General features: G+C 39.7%; 1 protein-coding gene across 1 annotated transcript in view; it reads left to right on the forward strand.

Moving 5' to 3' along the window:
- The window catches only part of PDE4B (phosphodiesterase 4B), a 428,537-nt gene that overhangs the window by 14,022 nt on the left and 396,721 nt on the right, over positions 1 to 17,794 (forward strand). The gene's annotated exons all lie outside the window — the stretch shown is intronic.

The following is a 17,794-nucleotide window of genomic DNA, read 5'->3' on the forward strand; positions in this document are numbered from 1 at the left end:
GATAGAACCTGAGCTCTTCTCCCTGGGTAATCCTTTGCTCTTTGCTCTGTGAATAGTAAACTTTATTTCATAGTTGTTATTCCTACATGTCATTCATCCTGACATCCATAAATTCCTGGTCAGGAGCAGCCTAGCATCCAGCAGGGGATGCTAGGTGCCCAGATAAAACAGGTTTCTTAATTCTAGATAAAGTAATGGTGCTTTATTCCTTCAAACATGTGGTCATTGCAGACAGCAACAAAAAAAATATTGTGCTTAACTCACGGCTAAGAATTGAAAGATGAACAAGACATGCTCTCTGTTCTTCCCTTCAGTAGTAACAGCCCATAGAAGAGGAAGATGTTAAATTAAAAATCACAAAATAATGTCACTGGTAGTATGTACAAGATATTGTGAGAATGCAGAAGAGTGAATGGCTATTCTTCCTGTTTGGACAGTATGTATGTAGACACATAAAAGCATGAAAGAGAATGGAATGTTGAAAGAACTATATTCAGCTTTATTTGGCTGGAAAACGGGGTGAGTGAGGTGAGATGTGGTTGACAAGGCCCTTGAAGTCTCTGCTGGTAAATTATCCTGAGGATATTGGTGAGCTATTGAAGGGCTTTAAGAAAAGAAATAAAAGAAGACTGTTCCTATTTTAAACTGTTAGCTTTGATGGCAGTGTGGAAGATAGATTGGCGTGGAGACAGAAAAGTAATTTAGAAGGACACGGCTTATGTCCAATGAGTGGTGATTGATGAGGGAGCAGAAGGCAAGCTGAGGACAAAGCACAAACTGACACCCCACAAAACCCCCCCCCCCCGACTCAGGTGTGATCTGTGTGACATTCCCCAGGCACTCCTGGCTGCCCTAAAGCTAAGGAAAAGAAAAACAAATGGTTAACTATATTATAAAGATCACAGTCCTTCAACACTTGAGCCTCCCTCAGTTTACAAATGCCTTAGTGATTTACAAGAAAAAAGCAATCTTATCAATAACCTAACTTCCAGAAGGAAATGCAAATAAAATTAGACGTCCTTACAACCTGCAGCCAATTGACAAATATTTGAGGCAGGCAGAGTATAATGGTCCTCCAGGAAGCTCCCGACTGTCTTAATGTTAATGATTTGCTAGAGGGAAAAACAACTTTAGCTTGACAATAGGAAGGCCTCTGGTATCCTGTGAGTTTTCTTTAGCATATGAAAATCCTTTTGGAACCTCCCTTATCTTTACCTCCCCCAGTCCCAAAGTATGTAGTAAGTCACTCCTCACAACCCCGGTGGCATAGCTCTTTCTGCCCAGGGATCCTGTCCCTGTGCTGTAAGAAAACCATCTTCTTGCACCAAAGATGGCTCGAGAATTCTTTCTTGGTCGTTGAGTCCCGACCTCAGCCCACCAAACCTCACCTACATTCAAAAACTACATCAGCGATGATGGGTGAGTCAGGGCAAAGGCAAGGAAAATGGTCAGAGGAAGATGAATGTACCAGGTACTATTCTAGGAGCTGGGGTATAATGGTGAAAAGGAGAAAAATTCTCTTTTTATGAAGTTTGCATTCTAATGGGTGTATGAGAGAGAACTCCCTAATATCCAGTCTTCTTTCCAACAGTAAGAAAACTCCAGAGTTGTAACTGAGCACATGGCTACCCAGGAAGTAGACTACCTTTCAGACTTTCTTGCAGGTTCCTCTTAGTCTATGTGGAACCTACGTTCTGGCCAGAACATGCCCTTGAAATAAAGAGGCATCCTTCTCCTTCCATTCTTCCCTTTTCTACTAGCTGGAATGGCCATGCAGTGGTGGGATTTCTTGTACCTTGTGGCCCAGGTGAAACCACAGGGCTGGTGATGCAGCAAAACCAAAGGGCCCTGAGCATGTGACAACTTCATGGAAGTGACCACACCAGACTGGATTTGAATGTGAAGTAAATACAATTCTATTGTTTTGGGTTTCTGTCTGCTACAGCAGCTGAACCTGTATCATAAGTAATACCGGGAGACAGAGACGATTATAGTGGAGGTTTACATAAAGGGGATGCCCAGATCATGAATCCCACAAAGCAGTCATCTAAAAGTATAAATAAAGGGGCACCTGGGTGGCTCAGTCGGTTAAGCGGCTGCCTTCAGCTCAGGTCATGATCCCAGGGTCCTGGGATCAGGCCCCACATCGGGCTCTCTGTTCAGCGGGGAGCCTGCTTCTCCCTCTCCCTCTCCCCCTGCTTGTGTTCCTGCTCTCGCTGTCTTTCTCTCTGTCGAATAAATAAATAAAATCTAAAAAAAAAAAAAAAAGTATAAATAAATTATATGTAAGTACGTTGTATACAGCTGAATCTGTTAAGCTTAACGTATTATTCAAAATAAATACTAGCTGTACTTTACATGCAAGGAAGAGGTTTACTAAATGCCCAAGCTAGTCAGTCACTTGCTCCTCAGACAAGAGAGACCTACTTGTGCAAGGAATTTACACTTGGGTGTGCCAGCCAGTGTGATGAAAGGGAGACTGGGAGCTGAATATCCCTTCATTACGTCTTCTCATCTGATGTACTTCATTATGTCATCTTATTATCTGTTGTACTTACGAATCCTATCTCAAGTAAATTGGTTAATTAATAGATAAAGATATGAGTCTGTTTATTGAAGTGCAAGCCGATTACAGTAGTGATTATAATAATTAACAGAAAATATAAGCTGAAACAACGTGAGGAAGGAAGCAAACAAGGTGATGTGATAGAGTGATGGTGAGCTGAGCAAAGGAATGATTTTAGATAAGGTAGCTATAGAAATCTTCCAAGAAGAGATAATATTTGATTGATAACCTAAATGATAAAAAAGAAGTTAATCGGCAAAAAGTGTGTGTGGGGGTACTTCATAGGCAGAGGGAACAGAAATGTAAATGTCCTGAGGTGGGAGAGAGCCCAGGATGTTTGAATAGGAGAAAGGAGTCCAGTGTGGCTATAGCACAAAAGACAAGGGAGAGGAAGACTATGCTGGGATTAGAGAGACAGGGAGCCGCTAGATTACCTGGACACTTATGGGCTAGAGTAAGGAGTTGTGTTGTATTTTAAGAGCAATGAGAAGCCCTTACAAGGTTTTAGACAAAAATGTGACATGATCTGCCTTTCAAAAAGTAGTGTTTTGTATATGGGTACGATGAATTGTAGGGGCAGAGTGGAAGCAGAGACTATTGCAGGAAGGTGATTTGAAACAGGCTGATGCCAGAGTAGATGGAGAGAAGTGAAAGAATTTGTGTTGTTTAGAAGGAGACTGATAGGGCTTGCTGCAGAATACTTGTAGAGGTCTGGGAAAGGGAGAAATCAAGACCCAAGGCTATGCTTTTTGCCTGAGCAGCTGGGTTAATAGTGGTGACATTTGTTGAGATTGAAAACGCCTGGGGAAAGATTTGGCTGGGTGTGGGGGTAGGGTAAACCAAAAAACCTATTTTGTTTCAGGAGAACTTTGGCAAGAGTTTCCAAGGGATCTCTTATGCTCCACTGGTTCCGTAGCCAAGCCAGGCTCTTAAATTGGTTATAGCAGTTGTGAATCATTGAAGAGGCTGGCCCTGGGTGGCATCAGGGGAGCGTTAAACTCTAACAGCACATTATACATCATTAGTCTACTCATTGTTATCTTGACCAAGAATCAGTACCTGCCTTCCAGTTGTCCCTGAAGATGAGCAATGAACTCTCCCAGTTCAGCTCTAACTCTATGTTATACATTTCACCCACCTGACTCTGGTCAAGTCTTCTTAATTATATATTGCTCATTATTGTTCATTTTCCTGAATCTTTTGCACCATTTGTGGAACAACAGCAACAAAAAAGCAAAAATGCAAATGCTAAAATATGAATTATTTGTTTCATCCAATAGAGTATAGGTATTGCTTTAAAGAAATATTTCAGTTTTCCAAATATCCAGCACAGATATGTTTGTACTCATGCACATATTCATCAACCCTTTTACTTCCTTTCATCACCAAATTGTGAATTTCATCTAAGGTGTCAATAGATTGATTTAATATAAAGATTAATTGATTGTCAAGTAAATCTAGTTCCTCCTCTGGCCAATCAGTTTTCATTGGAAGAACAACATGTGAGGGCTTTAATTTAATTTCCCAATACACTTGATCATTGATATCAGTGTTATGATAGTTTTTTTAAAAAAATCAAATTATTTTTACTAATTACTTCATTGTTATACCAAATAGTAGTTACATTATGAATTAGGCTAAGATCATTACAGAATGTCAGTTAGAATTAACTTTCTGGCAAGAGTAGCCCTTGCTTACGTAAAAAATTGTCATGGACTGGAGTATAAATTTAAGGGCCAGATCTCAGTAAGTTCTGATTTCAAGTCTCTTATCAGCATAACCATATGCCCCCCATTTCATACTACGAGACTGTGCTGATACAGGTTCCCAAAGGACCTTATGTTTTAAGTGATACCTATCTTCCCCTAATCTGTAAAATTCTAGTTAATTGTTCTACATTTCCAATTCTGACTAACTGTACTATTCGGATATGTTTGATTTTTGTTATGCTTAGGGACTTGGCAGTTAGAGAGCACCTAAACAAACTATGTTCTCCATTTAAGAATTTTATTCCTTGTACTTTTGCTACCAACGCCCTGGATGATAGTCCTTTAGATACTTCTGCTTCCATCTGAAGGACCATACTTAACAGTCCCTCTTTGGCTAGTATGAATGCTGCTTCCCATATTTGTACTCTAGTAGGTTAATTATCCGTTAAATTTTTATCCATTTTTATAAAGCTGTGTTATCTGCCCAGGCCATTTGCCGTTCTTTTCCTTATTCCTGAAACAGCATAGTACATAGTACAAAGTATAAGCAGCAAGTACAGGCCAATACATCTTTTTCCTTAGTATGATTCTTTGTATTAGGGTCAAATTTGGCTTGTCTTATAACTTCTAGATCTGTGCCAGCTTTCCCAGTATTCATTTAGAGCATTTTGGCCAGTGCTGGTTCTTGAACAAACATTTTATTATCATAGAATGTGTATTGCTTAACTACAGGTTGAATATATATTTTGGAACCAAAAATGTTGAGTTCCGCATATAGGTACTAGTAGTCTCCAAATATATTTTGTTTGAGTATGTGCATTTTTAGGTGGAGGTCCAATACACTGTCAGATTTTTGAAATGTTAAAAATTACTGTTCTCGGATAATTCCTTTACTAGATGAGCTTTCAAGAGGAAGAGTCCGTTATGTTGTTAGATCCATTCATATTCTCCATCTCTACCACTCTGGCCACTCTATTCATAAGACCACTGATGATTCGGCTAAGTGCCCAAGTACAGAAACTGGCTGACATTTACTGGCCAAGTCATCTTTGATGTTTTTAAGGTTTCTTCTGCAGTGGATTCTCTCCGGTTGGCATGAACATGCCATAGGACAATCTCCACACTTGGTGCCCACTCCCATAGGCCCATCCACATGCCTCTTACCCAGACCTTCTTATACCTAGTCTTCAAATCTTGCTGGTTCCAGGGTCCTGATCAGTCAGTCAGCCCAGTCATTAGACCATATATCCCAATGCCAGGCCACTTTTCTTTTTCTTTCCCTAATTGGTATTTTTCAGGGCTACTCTGTAGTGTAACGGCAATTTATTTTCAGCTTATACCCCCATACTGGACCCCATTCACGTACCAATCTGGAACTTTTCCCTTCTTCATCAGCAGATCACAGAAAAGCCTCCATGTGTATAGGTGTGAAATAGGGGAGAAGCACGGCTACAGCAGTGACAGATGACATGGTGATTAGGGACATATTTGTGCCATTCTCTTATACTCTCTGGACCTGCCCAAATTTGATCCTAGATGTGTTGCATCCCTATTATGGTGGATTGCTGCTGGGGTCACCTGACCTTATGATTTGTTGGGTCTGTTAGTATCACTGGTGTGCTGGTAAATGTTTAGTAATCATCTCTGAAAAATACCATCCTAACTTGTAGCATTTGCTGAGTTTTGTGGTATAAATATCCCCACAATGGCTGATTTCAAGCTGCCAAAATAAGATCACAGGGAGATGTGCTGGTATAAACTCTCTCTAGCACATCACTATATCCAGGTGGTGATAGAAGTTTTGGCTGCTTGATGTCACTTGGGGTCTTATGGTTTGATGCTCAGTTTTTCTTAGGGTCCAATGTCATGCTTGGAGTGGTTTGTTAATAGCCTATACTTTTATTTTTTTAAGATTATATTTATTTATTTGACAGAGAGAGCTAGCGAGAGCAGGAACATAAGCAGGGGGAGTGGGAGAGGGAGAAGCAGACTTCCTGCCGAGCAGGGAGCCCGATGCAGGGCTCGATCCCAGGACCCTGGGATCATGACCTGAGCCGAAGGCAGACGCTTGACGGCTGAGCCACCCAGGCGCCCCTAGGCTATACTTTTCTGCCGCAGATGTCATAGCTTTTCTCTAGAACCCTAGGAATGTGTACTGTATATAATATATTTTGCTGCCACAAATAATTCTAATACTATGAGTGATGTGGACCAAGCAACCGTCCTAGACCTTATGCAGAACCTTTCCTTGCCTTGGGCTCCACTCAAGACCAATAGCTTTCTACATCATCTGACAGATCGGTCATAGCAGTATTTTCAAGCATTCATTTTCAAGCTGCCTCTCAGACCTAAAGAAGCCTGTTAAGCATTCTGGTTCTTTTTTAGTGTTAGGAGTTGCAAAGTAATAACTTATCCTTTACTTTTGAATATCCCAGGATGCCCAGAACACTGGACCCCTAGAAACTTTGCCTATGTGGAAGGCTCCTAAATCTTTCTGGGTTTTGTTTCCTTCTGGAACATGCATGTCTTTCTAAGGTGTCCAGAACACTTGCTACTTCCTGCTCTTCAGGTATGACAAAAAAAAGAAAGCATCTGTCAGTTCAGTGGTGACATACCAAGTAGTCAAGACTATTAATCTGCCCTGGTAAATATACCTGGTATATTTGGTAAAGTAGCTGTAATTGAGGTGAAGGTGCTTGGTTAACTTGTGGTAGTCGATTATAGCCTTCTGTAGATTATTTAGTTTCCACAGGGACAAGACTAGTATATTAATAGGGTCCTATTTGGGGCCACCACTCCTATATCCTTTAAGATTTTGAGAATGGCACTGGTTTTTGCTATCCCTTTGAGATGCTATTGTGGGTTGAACTGTATCCCCCAAAAGATGTTTTGAAGTCCTAACCCCTAGTACCTGTGAATGTGACTTTATTTTGAAAGAGGGTCATTGCAGATGTAATTAGTTAGGATGAGGTCATACTGGAGGAGGTGGGCCCTGAATTTAATATGACAGGTTTTCTTATACAAGATGGAAATTTGGACACAGATACAGATATTCAGGGAAGATAGACAGAGGGAAGCCAGATGAGGCAGAGACTGGAGTTACACTGCCGTAAGCGGAGGCATGCGGTGGGGGCTGCCAGAGCTGGAAGCGGCAAGGAGGGATCCTCCCTTAGAGGCTTTGGGCAGAGCATGGCCCTGCTGACATCTTGGTTTCAGACTTCTAGCCTTCAGAATGGTGAGAGAATAAATTTCTCTTTTTTAAAGCCACCTGGTTTGTGGTACTTTGCTATAGCAGACTTAGGGAACTAATACAGAGGTGATATAACTATTTTGTAAGAATTATTATCCTCCTGGAGGGAGGATCTTCCTTATGGCTTTCCTATAATAACGGCTCTTACTTTATAATTCAGAGAACAAAGTGAGAATTCTGCCAATTGCCAAGTATATTCATTTCACTATAAGACATAGTTGGAACTCCGTTTCTTAGCTGACTTCCATATATCTCTACTCTTTTTTTTTTCTTTTCAAGATTTTATTTTATTTATTTGACAGAGAGAGAGAACAAGAGAGAGGGAACACAAGCAGGGGGAATGGGGGAGGGAGAAGCAGGCTTCCCACCGAGCAGGAAGCCCGATATGGGGCTTGATCCCATGACGCCGGGATCATGACCAGAGCCTAAGACAGACGCTTAATGACTGAGCCACCCAGCCCCCCACCCCCCACCCCCTGTATACCTCTACTATTAGTGAAAGGTCATGATGGTGTTTGGGATCTTTGGCTAACAGTTCAATCTGTATGCAATAGTTTTGAAAGACCTGAGTAATCCACAGAGCTAGCTATGGTATTGCAGGATCTTTCCTTTTCTTTAGTTGATGTGTTCTGGGTCAGAGAACTGGGCATGTGAATATAGCTCTTCATTGGGGCTGGCTGACCTCAAACTTTTGCTCATGTGTTCTTGATCCCCATTGCATGTATGTGTGTATACATGTACATACATACATGTACCTTTTTTGGGCTGCATATCTATCTTGCTCCTAGGGATGAAATGTTTTGTAAGTCAATTCCATAAATTTCAGGCCTTGCTGACTCAATCTGGACTTGTTGCAGTTTCTAGTAATTCTGTTTACCTTCCTTCTAACGAGTATATGCTGCCACTGATGTCCGCTATTCTTGGATTCTATCATCCGCATTGCTCTTAGGGAATGCAGTACTAAATAATATCTCCTGTCATTATTCCTAGCCTATTGAATGACGTGATGTCTTTCCAACCTCTCTGCCTTGATAAAGTGTTCCTGTGACGTCCTAAGGAACATGGTCAGCCACAAGGTTTTTTTACCTTAGCGAGTAGACATGCTTCTCTGAGCTTTTAAACCCTTCCTCCATACTTTGATACAGCAACTGTCGCATCTCTGTGTTGTTTAATATAGGCCTTTGCCTTTTTCAGGTGTTCAGGGGCCATTCATTCCAACAGCCTATTACAGCTGGCATCAGGATCTTTTCTGGGGTATTAAATCCTGTATCACTGGAAGGTACCACTGTATTGATAACCCTCCCTAATTCAGCTTTATTTCCTGTTTCCTCTTGACCTAGCCCCACCAGAAACCATTCCTATTTCCTCAAGCTAGCATCTCTTTAGGCATATACTTTCTCTTTTGCTTTAGCTGGCTAAGCACTTCCTAGATCAGTTTATACTGCTATTTGACTTTAATTATGAGCCAAGAGAAGAGGTGAGGCTCATCATGAAAAGGGTAAGAAATATCTTCTAAGGCACTTGCCTCATTTGAGGACTTTGTAGAATTTCAAGCATGTGTGTGTGTGACTAGCTCTATCTTCTGATAAGGGGGAACTGGCCATTTCTTTAGGCCCATAAGATTCAGAATTTGAGGACTAAGGAGTTGAGGTGGTTTTTTTTTGAGAGAGAGAGAGAAAGCAGGGTGGGGCAGAGGAAGAGGGAGAGAGAATCTCAAGCAGGTTCCACACCTCAGCATGGACCCGGATGCTGGGCTCAATCGCAAAACTGAGATCATGACCTGAGCCTGAGTCAAGAGTCGGATGCTTAAACAACTGAGTCACCCGGGCGCCCCAGGATTTGAGATTTCTAACTGTGACTACACAGATAACCCCTTCCAAGTGTCAGGTTCCCACTTCTTCCCCTTTAGGGCCCTGAGTTTGTGTAAGAGAGTAGCCTAGGCTGGGATTCAGCCTTTCCTGAGGCTCTGCTAACGATTCAGTCCTGTCCCTGTTCTGCTATGACTGTTGTCCAGCTGCAGGAGCAGAAATGCACTTTAAATGCTGCCATGGAGTCCCTCTTACTGTCACACTTTGATTTAAATTGTTCATTAATAGACCCGAGCCTACCATTTTCTCTTTTCAATCAGTGGTACCTAGCAACAAATAACCAATTCCACAGTTCTTAGTGTTATTATGTTTTCATACCTCTAAAACATCCAGGATGTTGTTCCAGCTGTTGCAGCCCCTTGCACCTGTACCCATCACAGGCTGTCATTGGTGGAAGCCAGAAGAATGCTCTAGCATTCCAAGGACTACCCATGTTTTCCTTATTTCCCGTGATGGGATTCTCATTGACATCCAGCCAGAAAATGGTCCAATTCTAAGATTTCCATATTTAGAGTCTGCTTCCTGGGAACACTTCTGGTGTCAACTGTCTTAGATTGGGTTCCTTAGAACAAACCTGAGATAAGGATTCTTGCTTAAGTGCTCTTTGGGAATATACTCTCAGGAAAAGGGAGGTGAGGGAAACAGAACAGGGCAGGAAAAATGGCAAGTACGAATGTGGTCTCAGTAGAGATTAGCTTCAGTCTGATTCCCACAAGATAATCCAGAGCACGAATGACATGACCAAGCCAGTCTCCTATTGGGGCAAGTGGGCTGACTTTTTGAATTCCATGCCAGCAGGTCATTGGCTGGCCCAGTAAACCCTGGTTACGGGTGGGGAGAAGTATAGCTTCTCAAGCAAGATGCTCCCATTCCGTCCAGGGCAGTCCTCTGTATTTTTATCTCCAACAATCACAGCAAATGGGACAGGGGTGTACCAGCCAGAGTAGGGGATGTGGGCAGACACCAACAGCATCCACCACAACAATGTAGAGCTATTATTAACTGCAATAATCAGCAAATTTTTTGAGTTATTCTGTATCTAAGGAAAAGAAATGTATTGCTTTAAACTGTTAAAATCTTCTCTAGGCTTCAGTAGGAAGGTAGTATTAATCTTTCCTTCTTTTTAGTGGGATTACACTCAATTCCACTGATTATAAAACCCAAATTTCCAATTCACCATCTTTGACTAAGGACCCTCACACCAATTAGATCTCCCCTCCCCTCCCCAAATTGGGAGTGTTATTTCCCACTGTGACTTTGGTTTATTTCATCAGTTTTTCTCTCCCCCTTTTACCTTTGTTTTTACTATATAATGATTGGAGTGAGATTATAAGAACAAGTTCCTTCAGATACATTGTCCCATTTGGAATGGCCTTTTTACTTTCCATGCGCAAGTGAAAATGTCTCTATACTAGTATACATTGTTTTTGAAAAGGGGACAAAAAGTAAAAAAGGAAAGATGAAAAGGATGATCCAAAAGGAAGGTACTGGTTGAGAATGAGACTTCTATTTCCTATTTTTTTTAGTGTGAGTTTGGGAATTTGTGTTTTTTGCCAGCCAAAAAAAAAAGTATAACTTCAGCTCAGGGCTTCAGTATTCCTGAAGGGTTTGTAAATAAGTCATTGTCTCCCCAGTTGACAAAAAGCAGTATATGATTAGAACCATCCTGTTCTTCTTTATTCCCCAAAGCTCTGAGAACACTGTGGAATAAGTAGCCTATGCTCCATAAATACCAGAAAAATGGTGGTGCATGCGGAAGTGCTTTGAAAACTGGAACTTCACATAAAAATAAGGCATTGTGGCTGCTTTAAATTAACCTCTCCGAAGTCTGTACTAAAGTTGTATTCACATTATATCCCTTTTCACCCCAGACATAAATCCCTTGTTCCAGCCTGAGATTCTTCCTCCCACTTGCTGCAGTCCCCTTTTTATTTTCTCTTCCTGAGGTATCAAAATTCCACCCATAATTCTGGTTTGAATCCCTGCTGTAGGAAACAAATTCTGATATTCCAGGATTTGACAACAGAGGGTGCATCTCTCTGTGGGGAAAACCATACTGGAAACCTGTGGGCCTCACTCTTGTCTACTGAGAATCTCCTGCCTGAGGCAAATTCCTTTTCTTAGGATGGCATCCTCAAAGTGTGGTTGCCAAATGAGAGTGTTAGCATCACTAAGGAACTTGTTAAAATGAAGGTTATTGGCTCCAACCCAGTCCTATTAAACTAGAGACTCTGGGTATGGGGCCCACCATCTGTTTTTTTTTTTTTTTTTTTTTTTAACATTCCAGGTAATTCTGAGACATTGCTCAAGTTGGAGAATCACTCTCTGAGGGACTCTCTTACTGATCACCTTTGATACAGTTTTTCTGGCCTCAGGGAGTGCTCCCTCATTTAGCACTCAAGCCAAATGAACCCTTAATTGCCAGAGCACAGTTGAAACATTTAAACTAACTTTCCTAATGGTTTGTCCATAATAAAAGGAAAATGAATTTCTAGAGTAAAATATAATTAGATACAATGATTCATAAAATATGGAAATGTGTTATAGTGGTTAAAAGCACCAGTATAAACTTTGAATCCAACTTGTTACTTAATCATGTTGGTATTAAGGCTCTGCATCTGTTACATGATGATAATAGTAATACCTGCCTTTTAGAGCTGTTGTAAAAATTAAGTGAGGTGAAGAAGGTAAACCAATTAGCAAAGCTCCTGACTCATACAAGGGGTTCAGTAAATGGTAACAAATTGTATTTTGCTTAGTCATCATCAGTACATAGCCCCTCTTTGCAGTGGATCTCAGCCATGAGTTCTCAGGCCACCTCCACAGGGCATGGAACGTTTTCATCCTTGGAATTCAGAAGCACCCCTAAGCATGTCTAGGGTCCTTGGAGGCTAGGCCAAAAGAATTGCAGGGATTCTCTCTCCCATGTCTGATTCCCATCGTCCAAATTCCAGTTCACGGTCTCAACACCCTCCTCTTATCCAGGCTATTGTTTTTATGAAACATCAGGCCCATCCCCACCATTTACAGGGCTTGGAGCAAGAGTACAAATTAAAGGCCCACACAACATATATTTATAGTCATAATTTACAGAGCAAGCTAAAAAATGTTTTATCCTCTGTATAGGCAGGATAACAGCCCCCACAGTCCCTGGAACCTGTGACTGTTACCTTACATGGTAAAGGGACTTTGCAGATGTGATTAAGTTAAAGACCTTGAGATAGGGAGATTATCCTGGATAATCTGGTCAAACGTAATTACCAGGGTCCTAGGATCCTTGTAAGAGGGAGGCAGTAGAGTCCGAGGAAATGTGACAACAAGCAAAAGTTGGAATGGTACGGTGCCATGAGCGAGGAATGCAGACAGCCAGTAGATGACAGAAAAAAGCACGGAAATAGATTCTCTTCTGGAACCTTCAGGTAGAATGCAGCCCTGCTGACCCATTTTGGACTTCTGAGCTTCAGAATTGTTCGGGTAATACATCTGTGTTGTTTTAAGCCACTCAGTTTGTGATAATTTTTATAGCAGCATCAAGGAATCCATAACCCTCCTGCTTTCATAACAATGAAATTAAAAAAATGTGGATGTATGCTTTTATAAGACTGCATAGTGGCAGAATATCAGTGATGATTGAATTTAATGATAGTTTTGTGTAGTGAATGGTCTGTGAATGTCCCAGTGATATTTAAATGAATAATAAAATGAATTCCTTAATTATTTTTATTTCATTTCATTTCATTTATTTTTCTTGCTTTTATTTCAGCATAATTATGCATTATATTGTTCAGAGAACTTGTTTTTAATAGACAGGATTGCTAAATTAGACCACCTTGAATTATTGTAAGTTACCTTACAATTTGGAGAAATTTGGCTCTACTAGGGCAGGAGCAACTGAATTGTCATTAAAACTCTTAAAGAATACTTAGATTTAGAAATAAACTATTAATTTATATATCATGTTTACATATTTTAAGGGGATAACATATGATAAACTATTATGGTCTCAGGAAAAAATCCCCAAATATTTAATTTAAGCAATAGATTACTGTTCAATATAGATGTGTTTTCTGACATTTATAAAGTAATTTCTAGATGCATAGAGTTCTACTTAAATTCTTTTTTTTTCTAATTTTTTCAATCCTGGGATGTTAAAAGAAAATGTAAAAAATAGAAGTATGATGCTTGATTTGTTCAAAACTTTCACTTCAGTTGAAGTTATAGGATGACCTGGAGTGGCCAGAATATAGTCTCAGGTTTATTTGTACACAAATCTTATTCATTGTTACACAAATATTTTTATCTTGTTTTTCTAATATTTTGTTGGCATGTCACTTTGTTGCATATTTCACACGCAGCTTATTTTAATTTGGAAAAATTTTTTCAAGAAATTTAAAAATGCTTTTTATTCTTTTAAAAATGAAGTAGTCAAACCCATATCTGTGTTTGTGTTCTTGTAAAGCTTTTACTGCATCATCGATAGCAAGCAACAATTCATATTAAATAATGATGAATTATTCCAATTTAAAATTAATTGCATTTTCACCAAGCATCTTGATTTGTTCCTACTTGAGGATATTCTGTCATTTTGCTTATTTTTTTTTTAGGCATCCTTTCTCATGTTTAAATAAAATCTTAAATAGCATTTTGTTGGCATTCCCATCATGTGCCATGAGGGGTTTTAAGGATAAATTTGATAAGTACCTTATTAAGATGTTTTATTTTGGGTAGACCTGTACAATATTGTATGTACTATTTGAATTGTTCACAAACAGCCCAGTTGTGACTGTTTTTTCTAGTAATAGATTCAAACTGTGTATTAGCTGTACCAGGTACAAGGAATGCTTCTGGAATTTTGGCCAAAATTCTGTCTTGAGAAAACTTTTCTCTTGCCAGCTATTTAGCACCAGTCACATAGACCTATCCTCAGTAATATTTCAAATTATTTGGGGTGCCTGGGTGGCTCAGTCGTTAAGCGTCTGCCTTCAGCTCAGGTCATGATCCCAGGGTCCTGGGATCGAGCCCCGCGTCGGGCTCCCTGCTCCGCGGGAAGCCTGCTTCTCCCTCTCCCATTCCCCCTGCTTGTGTTCCCTCTCTCACTGCCTCTCTGTCAAATGAATAAATAAAAGAATCTTTAAGAAAATATTACAAATTACTTAAATAAAATGGTAATATATTTGATATTTTTGAGAATTTTATTAATCTTATTATTTTATGAAAATAGAACTATTAAAAATTCTAGGGTTCCATGTCTATCTGGTTGCCAGTGTAAAAAAAATCTGTATCACGTGTTGTGCATTTTACATCTAGGTTTCCATATATACCAGTTTATTGTTAATACAGATAGTTTAATATTGCAGAATGTTCTACAGTTTCCATGTGCAGCTGTTGAAAATACTGCTCAGTTTGTGAGTACCTTGAGCACCATGAGCAGGAGCAGAGAGAGGCGAGAAAATGGATGCTTGGCATGGCTGGAAAATGATATAATATAAGAGACTCTAGGCATTATTCTGTATGAGAGGGTATATTTAGGTATTTTATCTTTTCTTTTACTGAAATCCTTCCCCATACTCTGAAGCTATGTCTGTCTCAATGTCAATGCGCAGACTGTAAACCTTCAAGTATTAAGACATAATGAGCTTTTATTTTGAGCACTAGGACAAGAACTCTAGAGAAGTGCTTCTCTGGGGCAGGGAGTTTATGAACTACCCTCTAGGGTTAAGCATGGTACTCAGTGGGGGAACATCCACCCTTTTAGGGGATATTCTATTCTCTCCCCACAGAAATGTGTCTTCCCCCTTTTGCTTGCGGAAATTGATGGTAGCAACAAAGGCGTGATCCATTATTGCAGAACAACATCATGAGCCATGTGGTACTTCTCTGCAGGCTACATACACACACACACACACACACACACACACACACGCATAGTGAAGAATTGTTGCTCAAGCTTGTATTAATAACTCAGGATTCAAGCCCAGGTTGGCTTCACACAAAACTTGTTCTGGTACTCCAGCCTGTTTCCTTAAGAGGAGTATTTCTACTTCTTTCTCTCATTTAATTGTCTAGCATCTTAACCATACCTTTTGGCACCCAAAACCAGTTCATATTTTGCTTCTTTGGGGAAGGCCTCTCGATCCCCTTTGAACTTTGTAAACATAATTCTGATGTTACAAATAGCACACGATTTAGGGATTATATGCTAGTCTCCTACTGATCTTTGAGGACAAGGAGGATCTTTTTCATTTCTGCATTTCTGAGACCTAACAGAGTGCCTAGAATCTACTAGGAGCTGAACAAATAATTTTTAACTAAGTTAAATAGAATAATAAGAAAGTTATTGATTTTAAAAAAGAAATCTACCACCATTGGAATTCAGCAAATATAGAATCATAAGTTATGGGCATGACATTCAGAAGTCACTCAAATGTCTTTGGGTTCCAGACTGATTAGCTGCTGGGATGTTTTAAGAGGAATCCTGAGACAATTCCACAGTTTTCTTCAGTAGTTTATTCAAATATGGGTTGTTCCATACTGTCAGCAGTTTCTTCCTGATATTTCACCTGAAGCAGTACTTCTAAATGATGTGCAGCGGCTAGCTCTGAGAGCGTGGCCTTAATTGCCAAAGTTAAATTCTGACTCCTGGGGTATATTTTAAGGTTTGAGAATATTAAACTCAGCACATTTTAAAGAGCAGTATTTTTAGTTTCTTGGGCAAATGGTCTTGTTTTAATTCAGGAAACAAAAGGTGTAGGTTTAACTAGCAGTGAGAGCACTTTACTGTTTCCTCTCTGAAGATTTTCCACCAACCGTTCTTCTTTTCAAGCAGAAGCATTCACTCCTTCCTTCCTCCATGTTTTCAAAGCCATTTCATTGAAAACACACACATGTAGGTCCTCAGGCACACACATATACACACAGAGTATCACATCACATAGAAATGCTATTTTAGATGCAGATGTAGAAAGAGATACAGATTGTAGTTCTTTGAGTTTCTGAAGATTTCCTCCTGTGTGGGTCTATGGTGACTGTCCAGTGACATAGAGACTTCCAGTAAATGTTTGTGAAATATCTGAGTAATCAATGAGATAAAATGAGATGGAGCTTGACGTAAACTTGCTACTTTTGTTTCTATTGTGAATGTTATGATACATGCCTCCCTGGTACACTTGTGCAAGATTTTCTCTGAGAGGTATGCCTGGTGATGGTGCAGCTTCAAGGGTGTGCACACATCAAACTTTACTAGGAAACACCAAATAATTTTTCAAAGTGCAGAAAAGCTCCTACCAGCAGCTCCTATTTATTGATATACTATCTGACCCTTGATAGTGTCAGACTTCTTAATCTTTGCCAATCTAGTTGGTATGTAATTGTATCATATTGTAGGTTTAATTTGTGTTTACATAATTATTAATGAAGTTGAGCAGTTTTTCAAAATTTTTGAAATTTGCCATTTAAGACTATTTTTAGAGCAGTATTAGGTTAAAACAGAACTGAGATAGAGGTATAGAGATTTCTCATGTTTCCTCTGCCCCCCGCATGCAGAGCCTGCCCCATTATCAACACCACTCATCAGAATGGTACCTTTTTTTTTTTTTTTAACCAAGGATGAACCTACATTGACACATCATAATTATTCAAAGTCCATAGTTTCCCTTAGGGTTTACTTTTGGTGTTGTACATCTATGGGTTTGGACAAATGTATAATGACATATATCCATCATCATGATATCATATAGAGTATTTGCCCCACAAATTCTCTGTGCTCTGCCTATTTATCCCCCAATCCTGCAGCCAAAGCCATTGATCTCCTTATTGTTGCCATAGTTTTACATTTTCTAGAAGGTTATATAGTTGGAATCATATAGTATGTAGCCTTTTCATATTATCTTCTTTCACTTATTTATATGCATTTAAAGTTCCCCCATTTTTTTTCATGGCTTGATAGCTCATTTCTTTTTCACATTGATTAATATTCCACTGTCTGGATATCCCCAGTTTATTTTTTCATTTATCTGCTTAAGGGCATTTTGGTTGCTTCCAAGTTTTGACAATTATGAATAAAGCTGCTGTAAACATTGTGTGCAGGTTTTTGAGTGAACATAAGTTTGAATATCCTTTGGGTAGATACCAAGGAACATGATTGCTGGATCATATGATAAGAACATGTTCAGTTTTGTAAGAGACTGCCAAAATGTCTTCCAAAGTGACTGTACCATTCTGCATTCCTGGCAGCAATGAATGAGAGTTCCTGTTACTCCACATCCTTACTAGCATTTGATGTTTTCAGTGTTCTGGATTTTGGCCATTGTAATTGTCTTTTGTTGTTGTTTTAATTTGCATTTTCCCAATGATCTTTTCATATGCTTATTTTTCATTTGCATATCTTCTTTGGCGAGGTGGC

This window comes from Leptonychotes weddellii, chromosome 4, assembly GCF_054177405.1.
Source record: "Leptonychotes weddellii isolate Sample4059 chromosome 4, ASM5417740v2, whole genome shotgun sequence".
NCBI lineage: Eukaryota > Metazoa > Chordata > Mammalia > Carnivora > Phocidae > Leptonychotes > Leptonychotes weddellii.